A 19,206-nucleotide genomic window follows, 5' to 3' on the forward strand; every position below is an offset into this window, starting at 1 on the left:
GCCCTGCAGGGTAGAGGGGTGTGAGGCCTGACGGAGAGCCTGGGTAGGTTCTGAACCACTCTCTATGTCTCAGTAGGATCCTTCCTTACCTGCTTTTCCTCTGAACCCAGGGATATCTTGCAGAAAGAGGTGTGAATGGCCCATCTGGTCTGACTTTCAAGGACTCATGTGTATTAGGGTTGTCCAGAGAACAAACCAATAGCATGTGTCTGTTTGCAAGAGATTGACTATAAGGAATCACATGGGCTCACACAGTCTTAGAGACTGGCAAACTCAAAAACGAGCTGAGGAAGAGTAGATGTTATAGTGAAGTCTGGAAGAAGTTGCTGGAGAGTGTTGTCTTGTTTTGTAGGAGGCAAGTCTTTTACATCTTTGGTTTCTTTTTAAATGATTTACTTGTTTGTTTATTTGAAGGGCAAGGTGTTGGAAGGGAGGGAGGCAGATGTGGGGGAGGGAAGAAAGAGGGGGAAGAGAAAGATCTTTCATCCACTGGTTTATGCCCTAAATTCTGGCAACAGCTGGGCCTGGGCCAGGCTCCGTCCAGGGTAGCAGAAACCCAAAAACTTAGGCTCTCATATGCTGCTTCCCAAGTGCATTAACGGGAAGCTAGATGAGAAGTGCAGAGTAGCCCAGACTGAAATATGGGATGTGAGTGTCCCAAGTGGCAGCTTAACCCTCTGTGCCACAATGCTTGCCCCCTCTACATGCTTTTAGCCAAATTGATGATTGCCACCCACACAGTGAAGGCCAATCAGCTGTACTCAGATTCATTGGCTTAAGTGCTAACTCACTCACAGAAACACCCAGAAAAATGTTTGACCCAATATCTGGGCCCCTTGAGGTTCTGTCGATACGTAAAATTTGCCATCATACCACATTCAGCAGAAGATGCTGACCTGAAGATCAGTAATAAACAGTCTGATAACATCTTTTTTTAAGATTTATTTATTTATTTGAAAGTCAAGTTACACAGAGAGGAGAAACAGAGAGAGAGAGAGAGAGAGAGGTCTTCCATCTGCTGGTTCACTCCCCAAATGGCTGCTACAGCAAGCGCAGCGCCGATCCGAAGCCAGGAGCCAGGTGCTTCCTCCTGGTCTCCCATGTGGGTGCAGGGCCCAAGCACTTGGGCCATCCTCCACTGCCTTCCCAGGCCATAGCAGAGAGCTGGATCTGAAGTGGAGCAGCGGGGACTCCTACTGATGCCCATTTGGGATGCCGACACTGCAGGTGGTGGCTTTACATGTTATGCCCCAGCGCCTGCCCCCTGATGGGCTCTTAAAGACGGACAGAGACCCCAGTGATTCATGTACAGCTGTGAGGGTGAGTGCAAACAGGACCACAGACATGAGAGTTATTATAAAGACCAGGAAAGCCATTTGCTGTCTCTAGGAGATTTCTTTTGGGAATGCTTACTTAAATCTTGGCAAACAATTAGTGTGTTGAGATAAAAGAATGCCAGCAGACTAAATCTTTGGGCATGCTTACCCTCTTTTTCTGTCAGCCAGCTATGGATGGATTTGGCTTTCCTAGTCATGATTGACAAGCCAAGGTAAACCTTAACAGCATTTCCTATGATTTACTTAGGTTAAAAAAAAAGGTACTTGGCCAAGGAGATAGGAGAACTTCATGGTTACAGACTGTGGCTTGTAGATTTGGATTGAGAGGGGATGCTTAGGTTCTGCCAAAGGTATTTCAACATTCCCGTGTTTGAGGTTGATCAGTCATGCCATCTGGGCAGTGTTTTTCTTGTGGGTTTTTAGTACCCTAGTTTTATAAGTGTGGCATCTTCATGAGTCCACTGACCTATGACCCCCATCCTTCTTCCCTTCATGATTAGATATTGCCTAGCCAAGATTCTGCCCTGAGAATATTTCAGGGCAGTGTTGCTTTGGTAGAGCTAAAAGAATAAACAGACATTTTCATTTGTGGCAGTATCCATATATCTATCTAGCAGTCAGTCTGTCTGTCCCTCTGTCCATCCTCCTGTCAGTCTGTCCATCCACCTCTGTGTCTGTAAAAGGTACCCTCTCATCATTTCCTTAAATCACAAATCTTGCACATAGTAGCTCTCTTGATATGGGGAAATAGGAGCGTTCCGATAACTCATATAGTGCCTTAAAACCTTGCCTTGTAAGCAGGTTCCTGAGATGTCTTGATCCAACTAAAAATTTGAATGTCACTTTGGTGCATCTTTTTGGTGCTTAACGCTGTGTTTTCTTTTCCCAACTCCTTTAGACTTAAATTGTGGAAGTCATTCGCATCTGGCCTTCTCATTTAGTAACCTTCCAGTGTGATTTTGAAATAAAGAGTACTGGATGCACAGTTATGTAAAGTGGCCTGAACTCCAGTGGGTTTGCTTTTCACCAGTCATCCCCATCACCCAAATCAACGGAGTTAAGAACACACAAGCAAGCCCTGTTTACAGTCCTTCGTGAGTCAGGGAATGCAACTCAGAAATCATTCCCAGGCAAGTGTTCCTAGACTGGGCTTACAGCTCAGACTGCGCCACAGAGGTACATGGAAGGCGTGATGCAGCGACAGCGAGATGCTTTTGAGTACTGGGATCCAAGCACTCTGCGTCCTAGAAGGGAGGAGACAGGAACAAGGCCACACACTTGCTCCACACACCGTACACATAAACACAGCCCCTAGAGGAGATGAAAGCTCATTGGTGTGGACTGCTTTGCTGATTTCACATAGGTAGACAACTCACAGAACAGTACCATGGTATTTTTTCCAAGTTATTCTAGAAATCAACAATCCCTTCGACCCTGTTTATATCATTCTATTGGGGACTTACCTGAACTTACCAAATTGGTTGAGTGTGAAACTCTTTGACTTCTCCTTGTTAAGCTAACTTGAGTCAGGAACTCACAGACGTGGAAGCTTTGAGAAAATCAGGGAAAGAGATCGTGAGTCACTGCAGGGTTTGTGGAGCGCATGTTTCTTATGCATGAGTTCCTGTTTACGTGGAGTGAGGATCTTCTTGCAGCGGGAGGCACAGAAAGCCTGCACCTGCACCTGATTCCTAGAGCTCTCTTCTGAAGCTCAGCCCTGAGCTGTCAGCTGTCATTGCTGGGCAAGGACAAGGGTGCTGTCCAAGGCGTCCTCATTTCTTTCTAGCTCCATTCTGCCTCAGTCTTCCTTATACAAAGGGCTTGGACACCCAGTGAGAGGATGGTGTAGTTGGGAAATGGATTGGAGAAAGGAGTGGTGTGAGAATTAATTTGACTAAATTAGTTGAAAACTTTTTACTTGAGTTGCCTGGGAATCTCATTATTTTATAATTTTTTTTCATATTCATGAAGTATAGAATTAGACATAGTAGCTAATTCTGGGCAAAACATTTTTAAAAAATCCTCCCAGGATGGCTTCCAGGAACTGGATGTGGATGTTTGTGAAGCATAAACACATTTTTTCCTACCTTCTACATAATGGACTCAATGCTATATAAACCATCATCTTTATTTTATTATATCTTTAGAAAAGTTAAGTAAAACTTTTAAAATTTATTTTCTATCCCTTGGTATAAACAGTCACTGTGGCAACTTACTATAGCAATGGCCCTCTGAGATTTTTGTTGTAAATATGCTGAGGATTTATGGTTTGGCAAAGTGCTCTGTTTTCTTCTAGCAGCAATAAACACTTTTCTAAAATCCTTAGGGTGATGCCATAACATGTTGGGTACTCAGAGTAGGCACAGGGAGACCATAGCTGGTTATGAGATTCGAATAGGTTACCTGACAATTCTTGTGTTGGCTTTTCATTGCCTTTGCGATAGTATTAAGAGGATGAGAACTTTGACTACAACTTCTTAAGTTGCTGGCATTTGGAGCTGTGCCACTGGGAGGTGGTCAGGGTTAAACGAGGTCATGAGTGTGGGGCCTATGGTCACATTAGTGCCTTTATAAGGAGAGGAAGAGAGACCTAGACTAGCACGCGTGTTGTGTCTCGCCATGCAGTGCTGTTTCTGATGGAAGAAGGCTCTCACCAGATGCTGGCTTCATGCTCTTGAACTTCCCAAGCTCCAGAACTATAAGGTAAATAAACTTCTATAGTTTGTAAGTTACCAGTTTGGGTATTTTGTTCCAGTGGCTGAAAATGGACTAGGACAGCTTAGTCAGGCATTTTCAGCACAAGGAGGAAAGGCAGAATGGCAAAGGCATCTCCCAGGCATCCTTCTCCCCTCCATTTTGTCTTTTACCTTCAAATGGAACATTCATTCAGTCATGCTTTCACCAGACAACTGTGGCTTGTCTGCCGTGTATAGGTATTACAGTCTTCAGTGATGTTATGGAGAAATGGGGTTCTACAGGCACAAAGGAGAGGCTCCCACTCAGCATTAGAGGCTTGTATGTGTGTATGGGGTGGGGAAGGGAGCGGATTAAGAGAAAGCATCCTGGAAGAAGTGACACTTCAGCTGATTTCTTGAAGACAGAACTGGAAGCCCTCCAATCACAGGGAGTGGCCTTGACAAGGTTTGGAAGGGAGAGTGCATGTGATGGGGGCCAGTAAATAATTTGGCCAAGGCAGAGGGGTAGGAGGTAGATGCTAAGGCCTGACAGGCAGGCGAGCTTGTTCTTGCCTGACATCCTAGGAGTGTAGCCTTCAGCTGGAGTTGCTGGGAGCTGCTAAAGGTTTGCCAAGGTTATTCTCACATAATGACTTATAGTTTAGAAAAATCTGGGGCTGGCACTGTGGCGCAGTGGGTTAAAGCTGCCACCTGCACTGCCAGCATCCCATATAGGCCCTGTTTTGAGTCCTGGCTCCTCCACTTCCGATCCAGCTCTCTGCTATGGCCTGGGAAAGCAGTAGAAGGTGATCCAAGTGCTTGGGTCCCTACTCCTGCATAGGGGACCAGGAATAAGCTCCTGGTTCCAGATTGGCGTAGCTCCGGCTGTTGTGGCCAATTAGGGAATGAACCAGTGGATGGAAGACCTCTCTTTCTCTCTCTGCCTCTCCTTCTCTTTCTGTGTAACTCTGACTTCCAAATAAACAAATACATCTTAAAAAAAAAAAAGGAAAAGTCTTCTGGTTGCCTGTGGAGAGGGAATGGCTGTCCCTGAGGAGGGACATCAGGTGTATCTGTCACAGGCTAATTTGCTGATATGATTGAGGAGTGCCGGAGAAGGATCGCTGTCACCCAGACAGTTAAATCAATCTGTTCTGTGATGCTGGGAATTCCTTCAACATCTTCTCCTCCTCCTCTTCTTCCTCATCTTATTCCTCCTTCCTCTCATTCTCCCCCCACCAACCCCGGTCCATTAGGCCATTAGGTATGGAGAACTGTTTGGGATGTCGAGTGCAATTTGGAATTTTTGGCTGTCCATCTATTTTGTCTTCTGGAAGTCCCCTGATTTTTTTTCACATAATTATCCCTCCCTGTTTGAATATTGTCTTGGTGGGACAGTAGCTGCTAAGAATGTCCATGGAGCTTCCTTCTGCCAACTTCTTCCTGCCCCTGCTCCAGTGCAGCCACTGGGTGGGCAGGTGGCATAGGCTTGGCCAGTCAGATGCTCTGCCAATTGAATAACTTAAGGATGGGAGGCATCCTAGGCCAGACCTCTTCCTGTGTGAATCATCCCAGTAGTTTGTGCTTTGAGGTTTTTCAAAAGGGCCCTGGTGCCTGCCCATTCCACATGTGGCTCTTCATCCTTCTCTGACTTTGGGAGCTTCCAATCTATTTCTGAGAAAGTTATGTTTGCATCAGACACAACCAGGTGGCTATTGCTTGTGTCCAAAGAACGCTAACGGTTGTATGAAATGTCCAAAGACCCTATTTTTCCCCGGAGCTTAAAGATACATCTTATCACCTTTCCTACTGGGTTGGAAGGGAATAGGGAGAGAATACAAGGGCATTGTTTGCTGAAATGGAGCCAGGGATGTTCTAAAAGGGGCAGAGGGAGCCAGGTCCCTGCAGCTTGACTGTGTTGGCTTCCCAGTACTGCTGTAAGTTGGTCCTGCCCCCGCCCCTCCCCGTCTGCCTGGAGCAGATCAAATTGGCATCAGATAGGTGGGGACAGTTTTTATGGATTTAGGATTCCAGTTCTTATTCAGATGATGCCTAGGGCTCTGGCAATACTTAGTGATAAAAAATTAGTGAATATTGATGTAGCACTTGAATAATGTGCCAGCTACTATTAGACCTGTGATAACATATTAATCCATCTGATTTTCATAATCCACACTAGGATGTAAGTACCATTGTCTTAAATTATTACTATATTATATATATTTACATACAAACAGATGAGGAAACATCAGGAGAGGTGTCAGTAATTTAGCTAAGCCATACAAATAGTGGCCTACTGGATTCAAACCGAGCAAGGCTAGTTGCAGAGTCTGTGTGTCACCCATGGGTTTGAATCTTAGCTATGCCTCTTCCTGACTGGGCAAGAAATTGATTGAACCTCCATGGTCTCAGTTTCTTTGTAGAATGGGAGGAGTAGCATTTATCTAGAATAAGAGAGTACACCAAGGAACTTCATAAAGTTCATGAAAAGTGGAAATAATGGTAAATTTATTTTGGTGCAAAAGATTTTTGAAATGCATGCGTAGTTTATTCACTGTATGCATTTCCATGAACTTTTTGAAGAACTCTTTTTTTTTCCTTCTTTTTTTATTTAGTAAATATAAATTTCCAAAGTACAGTTTATGGATTACAACGGCTCCCCTCCCCCCATAATTTCCCTCCCACTCGCACCCCTCCCATCTCCCGCTCCCTCTCCCATTCCATTCACATCAAGATTCATTTTCAATTATCTTTATATACAGAAGATCAATTTAGTATATATTAAGTAAAGATTTCATCAGTTTGTACCCACACAGAAACACAAAGTGTAAAATACTGTTTGAGTACTAGTTATAGCATCACTTCACATTGGACAACACATTAAGGACAGATCCCACATGAGATGTAAGTACACAGTGACTCCTGTTGCTGACTTAACAATTTGACACTCTTGTTTATGGTGTCAGTAATCTCCCTAGACTCTAGTCATGAGTTGCCAAGGCTATGGAAGCCTTTAGAGTTCGCTGACTTCGATCTTATTCCGACAGGGTCATAGTCAAAGTGGAAATTCTCTCCTCCCTTCAGAGAAAGGTACCTCCTTCTTTCATGGCCCTGTGAAGAACTCTTGTGAAGTAAAGCACTTTGCATAGAGCCTGGCACAAAGTAGAGCTCTGTCAAGGTTTTTGAGAAGTCTTTGTGATGGACACTGTAGAGAAGATGGAAGTCCCGTGCTTTCTCAGGGAAGCACAGAAAAGATTGCAACCCTTCCTTGTAGTCCTTGGGCTTTGAAGTTGTTTTGTAGAAAGGACATGAGGTGGTTAATAAGCCTATTGTGTTGTCTGCACACTTACTTATGAAGATAAGGCCAAAGGGTGCATATAAAGGCAGATGACAAACCACCATCAATGGTGCCCAGTGTGACATGTCTCCAGCGAGGGCCTTGCTAGGAGCTGGGCTTGGGCTCAGGCCTGGCTACCTCTGCACCGGACTGCACTGTGTCAGCCCTCAATTTCATCACCAACAAATGGTGAATCATTGTAATGTCTGCCTCCATGGGTTGATCAAGAGATTAAAGAAAATTGTTTGTTCACTTGTTTCTTGCTAGGTATGAATGATGCGAACAGTAAGAAAAAAATAGGCCCCATCTCTGCAGTGCTCATAGCGTAGTGTGGATTCAGCCAGTTAATTGCTGTATTGCAGTTTGATGCATTAAACACTCTGATGGAGCTGGGCTCCAGTGGCCAAGGTGAGAAGAAGGAGCCAGGTGCTGGGGTTGGGGGGATCTGGGATCAGAAGTTCTTTGTGGAGAGTGAGAACTCAGTCTTGAAGGGTATTGGGTCAGATAACAAGTGCGGAGACATGAAGGAGGAGAAGTTGACCTAATGCTTGTGTCAGGATGATGAGTACTAGTACTATTAACAGTTAACTTTTTTAAAAGATTCATGTATTTATTTGAAAGGCAGAGTTACAGAGAGGCAGAGAGAGATTGAGAGAGCGAGAGAGAGAGAGAGAGAGAATACTTCCATCTCCTGGTTCACTCCCCAAATGGCTACAATTTCCAGAGCTGGGCTGATCCAAAGCCAGGAACCAGGAGATTCTTCCAGGTGTCCTATGCAGGCTCAAGGGCCCAAGCACTCAGGCCATCTTCCACTGCTTTCCCAGGCCATCAGCAGGGAGCTGGATCAGAAGTGGAGCAGCCAGGAAGGACACCATCCAGTGCCCATGTGGGATGCTGGGATTACAAGCAGCAGCTTTACTTGCTATGCTGTGACACTGGCCCTCAAGAATCCTCTTAACCACTAAGCCAAATGCCTACCTCTGATGTACACTTAAAACGTAGCTTTAGTTTAATGTGAAGGACAGCTTGAGGGTAGGGAGTGGAGAGAGACCTAAGATGGAAGTGTGGTTAGGAGTCTATTGTGGTCAATTAGTAGGAAATGATGAATGTCTGAATTAAAGCAAAGGTGAGAAGGATAGGGTAGGAAAGGGGTTTGAGAGATGCTGGGATGTGTTTTCATCCATTCTTGGTCTGGCTTGTGCAGAGAGAGAAGGGAGGAGTGATCTCCTGGGGTTGGCCTGAGAAGCAGGTGTGGTGGGAATAGAGGAAGAAGGGAAGAGTTGGTGTATTTTTTTTAAAGGTCCCAGCAGGGCATTCAGATGGGCAGAACCAGGAGAGAGCCATAGGAGTCTGGAATGCAAGGGGGAGATCTGGGCTGTATTTGGTTGGGGTCAGGTGACACTGGCTGGGGAGAAGTGCAGAGGCGCAAGGAGGAACCCATGGGGTGAGGAGCCGTGGGGGAGATGACACAATCCGGAGGCCTGAAAATTCATCCAGACTGCAGATTTCCTTGGCTTGGTTTGCAGTATTAAAACACAGAAACCGATAGTTGCCAACAGTTGAAACATTGGGAAAGTTCCCATGCAAGTAGCATTTGTGGGTATTCCTGACACATTGGGTGATCTGACCACCTGCTGCTTCTAGGTAAGGGACTGGAGTCAGCTGCTGTCCCCCTGTGGCTGGGCTGGTGCTTTCAGACTTGTCATGGCAGCCAGGTGTCCTCCTTCTTGCAGGCTCTTTCTGGTATTTTATTTTGTGGCCCCAGATCTAAGGTGTGGGAAGTGGGGTAGTGTTTCGTAGGAAAACAGAAAGTGCATGGACAAGTGACAGAATAGTGGTGTCAGTGGAACGCAGGGTCGGGGTGGTCGGCACACAGATACCTGTCAGATGCAGACGGGGAGGTGTGTGGTCACCTGGAGGTGCCCTTGGTGAGAACACTTAGTGGGATGTTAGGGTGAGGGTGGCAGGGGAAGAAGGAAGGAGTATGGAAACTAATATTAGGAAGCTTGTTGCAAAGGGGTTGGGAGGTTTTATTTCTTAATACATGGTGGCTTGAGTGTATCTATGTAAGTATGGGCTATAAAATGCTACTTTATTTGTCCTTGACTTACATTATATAAAACTATGGGGAGTCTAGTCTTGGCTTTGGTTGGCAGATGATCCAAAAAGAAGTGGTTGTTGTCATTAAAACAAAGCCCTCTGAGTTACGAATGGGTTAAGGTGATTCATATATGTCTGTGTGAGGATAGCCACGACTTTAGATCTCATCAATATCAGAGGCACGTGTGTTGGCTTGCCATGGCAAGCAGTGGTGCCTCAACATAGGCAGTTTTACATTGTAACCTGCATTTGCTCATGAGCAGGGAATCTGCTTTGTGGGATTGGCCAGGTGGACTCTGCGTGATGATCTTAGCAAGCAGCGTCACTTCATTGCTATCTATGCTTTTGTGGGTTTGTGCCAATTTGTCCATTTACTTTTTTATATCTGTTTTATGACATCAATTGATGCAACATTTTGTGTGTGTGTGTGTGTTTGTGTGTGTGTGTTGGAATATACCTATCTTATCTTTGGTAAAAACTCTTTATTAAGGAAAACTGTGTCTCCCATCTGTAGTGCCTGATATACAAGCTTGATTTCTTCTGTGGGACCTCAATTTCAAAAGCATATTTGCTGTGATCTTTCTTTTCCCTCAGTTAATGTAGTGGGCACAGAGACATTAGAATGTGACATGGAATGAGAGCAGCTGTAGCTAAGCTATGTGACCAATGCCATTCAATCTATTAATTTATTAACTAACTCAACACATTTTTAAAGAACTTACTGTGTATCAGGTAAGATTCTAGGCAATGTGCAACACGGAGAAAAAAAATCCTCATGCTCTTGGGGCTCATATTGGAGCAGGAGAACAAATAAATAGGATAAAGAAATTAAAAAAAAACTTCTACAGAGTGAGAAAAGCTAAGAATTAAAAGAAAATAAGGAAGGGACGAGGAATTTGAGGAGGCACTGAGTTTTCAGACAGCTTTTGGGCAGGACGTTCTCACTCAGAAGACATCATTGAAGACCTGAATTAAGTGAGGTGGCAAAGCCATGCAGTTGCCCTGGGGATGGAGCTTTCTAGGCAGAGATCAGCAGTGCGAAGGCACTGGGGCAGGACTGTGCCTCACTGGCTCGAGGAAGGATTGGCTGTGAGACCAGAATGCCAGATGGGAGTGACAGGAGAATGAGAGGGAAAGATATGGGGTCAGGCAACTACAGTAGGAGGTGGCCACTTTGACTCTAAGAGGGAGGCCCCTGGAGGGTTGAACACAGGGGTTCAAGATTTGATTTACATTTTTAACAGCTCTCTAGTGAAGGGATTCTTAACCTTTTTGGTTCCTTGGAGCTCTTTGGCAGTCTGGGGAAGCCTGGGGATTGTTTTTCATAATAGTCTTCTAAAATGTGAAATACAAAGCTGCAGAATATGAAAGAATCCAATTGTATCGAAATGGAGCCATCAAAATAGAAACACCAAATTACGATTTAGCGATACACTCATGTGCTTTTTATTAATTCATCAAATAAGATCTAGCAGTAGGCCTATAACTATGGTGATTCTAAAGTAATAATGAGCATGAATGGCATTTAGGATATCTGCAGAGACTGTGATAGGACATGCCAGCCTCAGGGCCTTTTAGATGTGTGGACATTTAGATATTGCTAATACTGCCCTGGGCCAAAGCCCACATGTTTAATGGAAGAAATTGCTCAAAGCTGGAGGTTAGTGAAAATACAGATTTATTTTTCCCACTTAAGTTCAAGGACCTCCTGAATTCTCTCTCCAGACCCCTGCTCAAACTGCTAAACTGCCAAGAGAAGAACAGATTAAATGGGAGCCCAAAGAGATGTGGGATGAATTAATGAAATGATGCAGAGGCTTCTGTTCCTGTCTGTGTTTCTGTTGGCACTGCTGGAATTCTCTGCTGGCCATTTCAGATCCCTGGAAATTCTGGTGGGTTGGCATGCCCAAAGGCAGCTTCTGCTATTTTAGACATTCTAGGAACAGCAGTGGCTCTGAGAGATTTTATATTTCTCTGTTTCCTTGTGGATAAATAATTTAGAAGGCCTGGGATCCATCCCTTTGTCCCAGGGAGTCTCTATGGCTACACCAGGCAGCCCAGCCTCCTCCTTGAGAACATCTCTCGTCCTGGAAAGATGTGGGCAGTACAGAGTCTTTTATATGTATTCTAACAAGAAAGAATCTATATCTATATCTTAGGGTCATATGGCTACTTCCTAGCCAAACTCCCCTGTGTTCTGTCTTCTGGACCTACCATACACTTTCTTGTCCTGTGTGTGTTCCTTCGTTTCTTTGGAAAGAAGCCTTCTTATCCTTTCTTGTCTCCCGTACTTGTTCATGTGTGACCTGTCCCACCAGGCTCAGCTCCAACGTCACCTATTCGTGTTGCATCCCTACTTCCTTATCCCAAGGAACTCTCCCACCTCTGATCAAGCACTGCACCTTCCAATATGTTCCCTTGTGCTATTGATTATCCTACCTTTTATTACAGTTATTTCATTACCTATTCTCCCATAAGCTTTCCTAAGCTCCTCTAAGCTCTGAGGGCAAGCCCAAGTTGTCTTCTATCCTCTGTCCTTCTCAGAGCAGGGTCTGCTATAAGTAGCAGTGGGCAATATCAGAAGTCAGGACGAATTCCCACATTTGACACTGGAGTGCCTTGGCTGATTCTACGACACCCATAACTACAAGTTCAGTGACTGTGAACTTACAAATTCCATGCCTTTGACTTCTTGCCCAAACATTGACCAAGGCTGCTTATCACTTTTTTTTTTTTTCCTAAGTGGCAATAACTATTTTCATAAGTATTTTATAATATCTACCCATTTGAAAAAATTCATAGAATGTTGAGGGGGACAGAGTAGAAAATAAACACAACCCCCAGTCCCATCATCCAGAGAGCATACATTTAACATTGGGTATGTGGCCGGCGCTGCGGCTCAATAGGCTAATCCTCTGCCTGTGGCGCCGGCACACTGGGTTCTAGTCCCGGTCAGGGCGCCAGGTTCTGTCCTGGTTGGCCCTCTTCCAGGCCAGCTCTCTGCTGTGGCCCGGGAGTGCAGCCCAAGTGTTTGGGCCCTGCACCCGCGTGGGAGACCAGGAGAGGCACCTGGCTCCTGATTTGGATCAGTGCGGTGCGCTGGCCACAGCAGCCATTGGAGGGTGAACCAATGGCAAAAGGAAGACCTTTCTCTCTGTCTCTCTCTCTCTCTCTCTCACTGTCCACTCTGCCTGTCAAACAAACAAACAAAAAAAAAAACAACAAAAAAAAATTGGGTGTGTATTCTTGTAGATTTCTTTTTCTACTCTTTTTTTTTCAAGATTTATTTATTTATTTGAAAGACAGAGTTATAAAGAAAGAGAAGGAGAGACATAGAAAGAGATCTTCCATCTGTTTGTTCACTTCCCAAATGGCTGCAACAGCCAGAGCTGGGCTGATCTGAAACTAGCAGCAAGGAACTTCTTCCAGGTCTCCTACATGGGCTGCAGGGGCCCAAGCAGTTGGTCCATCTTCCACTGCTATCCTGGGAACATTAAAAGGGAGCTGGGTTGGAAGTGGAGCAGACAGAACTTGAACTGGCACCGTATGGGTTGCCAGTGCTGCAGGTGGTAGCTTTGCCTGCTATGTCACAGCACTGGCACCTCTTTTTTTACTCTATAAAGTCAGAATACTATACAAAGAAGATCATGACTTATACTCTATTATAGCTAGTCTTTTTTACTTAGCATTGAAAGACCATCACAAAACACAACAAACAACAGAGTTAAAGGAAAGGTTTATTGTCAGGTAGGGGGGAACTTGACAGGTTGGAGGGAGAGGGTGAGAAAGAGCAAAAAGGGAGAGGGATCGAGAGAGAGAGAGCATGGGTGTGCAGGGAAGCAGGTCCTGTTATAGTCTTGCAGGGGGTAGGGAAGTGGGAGCAACGGATCCCATTAGGATTGGGGTGGAGCTGACACTTGTGGTTGGGCCATTTGGTCACCTGACTACTAGTAAGCCCGGCTGGGTCTTGGAGAGGCCGAATGTAGTGTACAAAGTTGCACCTGAGCCAGAGCCTAGGATGGCGTCCAGGGCTTGAGATGGTGCCCCAGGTAAGACGGCACCATTTCACTAACAAGCATAATGTGGCTACCTTTCATAAACTTCCAGGAGTAGGGCAGAATAGTTAAGAGAAAGGCTTTAGAGCCTTATTATTTGGTGCATATCATGGAGCCATCACTTAATAGCTGTTGACACCAAAGAGTTAGGTAAGTTCTCCACTTGCCAGTTTCCCCATCTGTAAAGTGAGTGCAGTAAAAGCACCACTTATACAAACGTCAGGAGGATTAAATGGGTGCAGACATGGGCACACTTGGAGCAGGGCTAACTTAGTGTATAGTAGCTGTTATTATTATCATGTCAGCATACTTTTTTTGAGAGACTGATAGACACAGAGGAAATGAGACCGACAGATGGAGAGAGCTCCCATGCACTGACCCATTCCTCAGATACTCCCGGTGGATGAGATTTGGGCTGAAGCTGGGAGCTGAGAACTCAGTCCAGGTCTCCCATTTGGGTGGCAGGTGCCCAATTACTTGAGCCATCACTGTCTGCCTCCCAGGATCTGTACTAGAAGGAAGCTGCAGCTGAGAGCCAGGGCTGGGCATCAAACTCAGGTCCTCTGACACGGGTAGTGGGAGTCCTAATCTACCTCTTAACCTTTCAGACAAATGCCTGCTCCATTTCAACACTGTTGAAATGGAGTATTCCACTGCGTGGCTACCTACATTCTACTTGACCATTCCTCTATTGATGGACATTTAGGTTTTTGATTTGTTACTCTTCAAAAATTCATGATGCAGTGAACATCCCTGAGTACACATTTGACCACCCGTCTGATTCTTGCATGTGGAACTGTGGGATTTTCTGATACACATTGTTGTCACTTTCTCCAGCAAGGTTTCCTTTAGCCAGTTCACACGTGTGAAGCTGCTTGTTTGCAGCCCCTCTGAAGTTACTTGATATTCCAATCATTCATGACATGGGGACAGGTGAGGCTGGGTGGGATCTCAGCTCTCCTGGTGGGCTGGTTTACTTTCTAAAGCCTGGGCCTTTGTCTTCAGCCAGCCACTGTGCAAAACGATGATAACAAGGTGGCTGGAGCCAGGACAGTTCTTCCCTGGGGCCAGTGGAAGTGAGGTGAAATATGACCTGCTGGAGTGAGGGGCTGTGTGGTGCTGCTTCGTAGAGAGGTGCACACTCTTCCCCAGGGCAGCTCCTGGCCTGGCTGCCTCCGCTCTGCTTTCTGCAGATTGTCTTGGGGAGGTGACTCAGCAGCATCCCTGCTGCCTCCCTCTGTCTCCCAGGGGAGGTTGTCTAGAAACACAGAACCCGAGGGGAGGAGAGGAAGATGGTGTTTAGTTACCCGTGCATTAAGCCTTTGGGATTTCTGGAGATGGCATGGCATAAACTCATTCTCATGACTGAAAGAAATGTAATTTATATTAACCTTTCAAATATAATTCAGAAAGCACTCGCTTTTTTATTGAAAACCAGAACTTGTATAAATTTGGTTTTAATCCTAACTATATTAGACCCTGAGAAGTTTCTGTTACTTCCTGGGATAGATAAAAATTTTTTTAAAAATCGAGTTTTTCCTATGTTAACTTAAGGTACTTCTTGAAATTTGATAATTTGGAGAAAGTAAGTGGTTCGGGGATATTCTTAGTAATCCACTGTCTGGATTGACTGGAAGGTGTATTCTTCTGATTGCTTTGGATTATAGGATTTAAATATCAGGATAATTGTTTTCTAGAATATGAAATCCAATCATGGCAGTATGATCCTGATATTTTAATTTCATTTGAGCAAAACACTGGATGACAGTTCTCATTAGTTAAGCAACATGGAGGGTCGAATTTCATCTCCCATTATTATTCCTATAATTGGATTACTCTCAGATCTTATTGACAATTGGTCTGTGATTGATGAATAGTGGCAAGACTACAACTGCCATGCATCTGCATTTTCCTGGGGCATTGGGGAGTTTCCGCAGAATCAGAGCCTTGGCCCCGGTGAGTGTGTGCAGCAGGAGCAGGTTGGCCTCCAGAAAGCAGGCTTCATGTTTGAAACTGTGTTTGTGCACGTTAACAGCATGAAGGAGCAGGAAAGGCTGTGGAAAATGTAACTCAAAGATAGATAGTTTTATTTGGATCAAAAAACTGTATTACATGAGGAGTCTTATGTGTATTTTGAAAAACCATGTATGGGTTTCAGAAATTATTGCACCAAAATAATCATCTTTTAATTTTATTACCCCATGAATTTTTAAAAAATATTTTAGAGGCAGAGATACACAGAGGGATAGAAAAGAGAGAGATAGAGAGATAGATAGAGAGAGAGAGGGTGGAGAGAGAGAGGGAGGCACTCCCCAGATGTCCAAAGGACCAGGGTCAGAGCCAAAAGCTGGAACAGAGTTGAGACCTCTCACTGGGTGACAAAGACCCAAACACTTGAGCCATCACAGTTGCCTTCCAGAGTCTGCAATCCCCAGGAGCTGCAGGCGCCAGAGCTAGGAATTGAACCTTGGCACCGTGATATGGGACTCGACTGTTTTAACTGCTAACCACCCGCTCCTTTTGAAATGCTCTTGTATATCATTCTGGGGCTGAAAATGTTAGCCGGCTTAAGACAGACTTAGAGAAAATCACTAACCTTTAGACTCAAATCACATGAAGCATGCTTTGAGTTTCAACAGAAGTTAAACTTGCTTTTACCTGTTTTCAGCTTTAAAGTTTTGATTATCTGACCCTAGAAATGCCATGACTGAGTTTTGAAAGAACAGATGTTGCGGGGGGAGTATCTCCAACTGCTGGCAGCAGGTGACGTCGTAGTACAGTCTATTGTCCTGGGCTTTCGGACTCCACAGCTCCCAAACAGGTGTGTGAGATCCTACTCCCCCTGTAGAGCACTGATTGTCAACTAGGGATGCTTTTGCTCCATAAGGGACTCTTGGCAGTATCTGGAGACTTGTTTGGTTGCCTTAGCCTTAGGCGACTGGCATGCTGCTGGCATGTGGTGGGCGGAGGCCAGAGGTGCTGCTGACCATTTTGCAGTGCCCCATAAGGCCAGCAGTGTCCAGGTTGAAAAGCCCTGCTGTGGACGTTTACAAGGTCAGGATATCTCCAGGGAAGCTCTCCAGCTGCTGGGAGGATGTGCAAAGGTGCTATTCCCTGGTAGCCTTAATGCAGGTTAGAGTCCGCTCTCACTCAGCCTTCCGATTTCACCATGCGGTCTCACAGAGCTGATTCAGCTCTAGCAGGTTGACTTACGTTGAAAGTCACAGGAAGTCAACTTCTCCCTGCCTTATTCAGTTTCTCTAACAGAGTTAGTGGAGTGTTTGTTTGTGTTGACTGCTTGATGCATGGGAACCCAGTTCACTACCAGGTACCTCAGAGATCCCTAGGGGCCCTGGAATCTGAACAAGGGGAGTTTAAGAGTGTACTTAATGACACCTGAAGCTCTGTGATCTTGCCACTTTTTAAAAAATTAATTTACATTAGAGAGAGTAAGAGAAGAGAGAGAGAGAGGAGCAGCTTCCATCTATTTGTTAACTCCCCAAATGCCCACACTAGTTGGCAGTGCCAAAGTCAGGGGCCTGGAAACTTGAGTCAGATCTCCCATGTGGATGATAGGGACAGAATTACTCAAGTCATCATCTCTGCCTCCCAGGGTCTCCATTGGCATGGATCTGGATCAAGAGCTAAAGCTGGGTATTGAATCCAGGTACTCAGATGTGGGTGCAGGCATCTTAACTTCTAGGCTAAGCACTCACTCTAGTCTTGACACTTGAAACTCCACTATTTTTTTAAAGGTTTATTTATTTATTTTTTATAGAAAGCTTTTATTTAATAAATATAAATTTCATAAATACAACTTTTGGATTATAGTGGTTCTTCCCCCCATACCTGCCCTTCCACCCCCAAACCACCCACCTCCTCCCTCTCCCATCCCATCCTTCATTAAAATTCATTTTTAATTATCTTTATATACAGAAGATCAACTCTATACTAAGTAAAGATTTCAACAGTTTGCACCCACACAGACACACAAAGTATAAAGTACTGTTTGAAGACTAGTTTTACCATTAATTATCGTAGTAAGAACACATTAAGAACAGGGGTCCTACATGGGGAGCAAGTGCACAGTGACTCCTGCTGTTGATTTAACAATTGACACTCTTATTTATTTATTTTTTATTTTTTTTATCCTTTTTTTTTTTTGACAGACAGAGTGGACAGTGAGAGAGAGAGACAGAGAGAAAGGTCTTCCTTTGCCATTGGTTCACCCTCCAATGGCCGCCGTGGTTGGCGCGCTGCGGCCGGCGCATCTCGCTGATCCGAAGGCAGGAGCCAGGTGCTTCTCCTGGTCTCCCATGGGGTGCAGGGCCCAAGCACTTGGGCCATCCTCCACTGCACTCCCTGGCCACAGCAGAGAGCTGGCCTGGAAGAGGGGCAACTGGGACAGGATTGGTGCCCCGACTGGGACTAGAACCCGGTGTGCCGGCGCCGCAAGGCGGAGGATTAGCCTATTGAGCCGCGGTGCCGGCCGACACTCTTATTTATAACGTCAGTGATCACCCGAGGCTCTTGTCATGAGCTTCCAAGGCTATGGGAGCCTCTTGAGTTCACAAACTCCGACCTTATTTAGACAAGACCATAATCAAAGTGGAAGTTCTCTCCTCCCTTCAGAGAAAGGTACCTCCTTCTTTGATGACCTGTTCTTTCTGCTGGGATCTCACTCACAGAAATCTTTCATTTAGGGTTTGGTTTTGTTTGTTTGTTTGTTTGTTTTGCCATAGTGTCTTGGCTTTCCTTGTCTGAAATTCTCTCATGGGCTTTTTAGCCAGATCCGCAGGCCTTAAGGGCTGATTCTGAGGCCAGAGTGCTGTTTAGGGCATTTGTCATTCTATGGAAATTCCACTTCTGAAGAGTCCCCCTGTCACGGTTGGATGTGCTGAATGGGTGCTGGGATGGGCCTCAGCAACCGACTCCATTCAGTCTTTCACACTTTCCTTTTCTGCTTCCTCTGCTTTCATTTTCCATGTTGATTCTTTTCATTAATTTACTCTTTAGTCTTGTTGGCTTAGGGGAGAGATATTGATTCCAAAATATGTGCCAGTGTGTTGTGTAATTAATACAAAGATTTATTAGGACACTGCCCCTAACTGGAGGCTTTCCAGTATAGTGGGTGGCACTAATATTCCAGTGTTGCAGAATAAGGTGTGTGTGGGGGAACCATAAGGGGACAGACAGGATTCTCTGCAGGTGCAGAGGACACAGCTCTGCACTGCAGTGTCATTTGGTGTTTCTGCTTTGATCTATCAGGCACTGGTTCTGTGGTTTTTGGAGGGCAACCCTCTTCCTGTGATTCTGAGTCCTGGGAGGAGGAAGGCAGAGTCATTATCATTCTGGTGGAACATATGCCATTCATTTGCTTTTCCTCAGGGTCTGTTCTAAGACTAGAGGTCAGGTGTCTGGATGATGTGAGAGTCTGACACACCCCTTACCCCTCACCTTTTCCCTCCCAATCATGGAGGCAGAGATTTGTATTATTTTGAATGGTATAGTCAACCCACCAGGAAATAGAGCCAGGCCAGAGGGAAGTGTAAGGATGATGGGGAGAGCTGCTGTGAACAGCGGATTTCTGCAGAGGGGAGCAATAGTTGAGAGAGCTTGCTGGCTTGATGTGTTTTGCCAGGATGCTGCTGAATCACCCAGCAAAGTCAGAAACCGAATCACAAATGATGCTGATCAGGTTG

General features: G+C 45.2%; 1 protein-coding gene across 8 annotated transcripts in view; it reads left to right on the forward strand.

The window, feature by feature from the left end:
- The window catches only part of KCNS3 (potassium voltage-gated channel modifier subfamily S member 3), a 58,208-nt gene that overhangs the window by 8,039 nt on the left and 30,963 nt on the right, over window positions 1-19,206 (forward strand). The window contains exon 1 of one of the 8 annotated variants that reach the window (XM_062208989.1): window positions 4,005-4,040. The exons of 6 other annotated variants lie outside the window; for them this stretch is intronic. The gene's annotated coding sequence lies outside the window, so the exon portion shown is untranslated. Of the gene's footprint in view, window positions 1-4,004; window positions 4,041-7,736; window positions 7,758-19,206 lie in introns of those variants that run through there. One more of the 8 variants, XM_062208990.1, reaches the window with a different exon arrangement.

This window comes from Lepus europaeus, chromosome 13, assembly GCF_033115175.1.
Source record: "Lepus europaeus isolate LE1 chromosome 13, mLepTim1.pri, whole genome shotgun sequence".
Classification (NCBI taxonomy): Eukaryota; Metazoa; Chordata; class Mammalia; order Lagomorpha; family Leporidae; genus Lepus; species Lepus europaeus.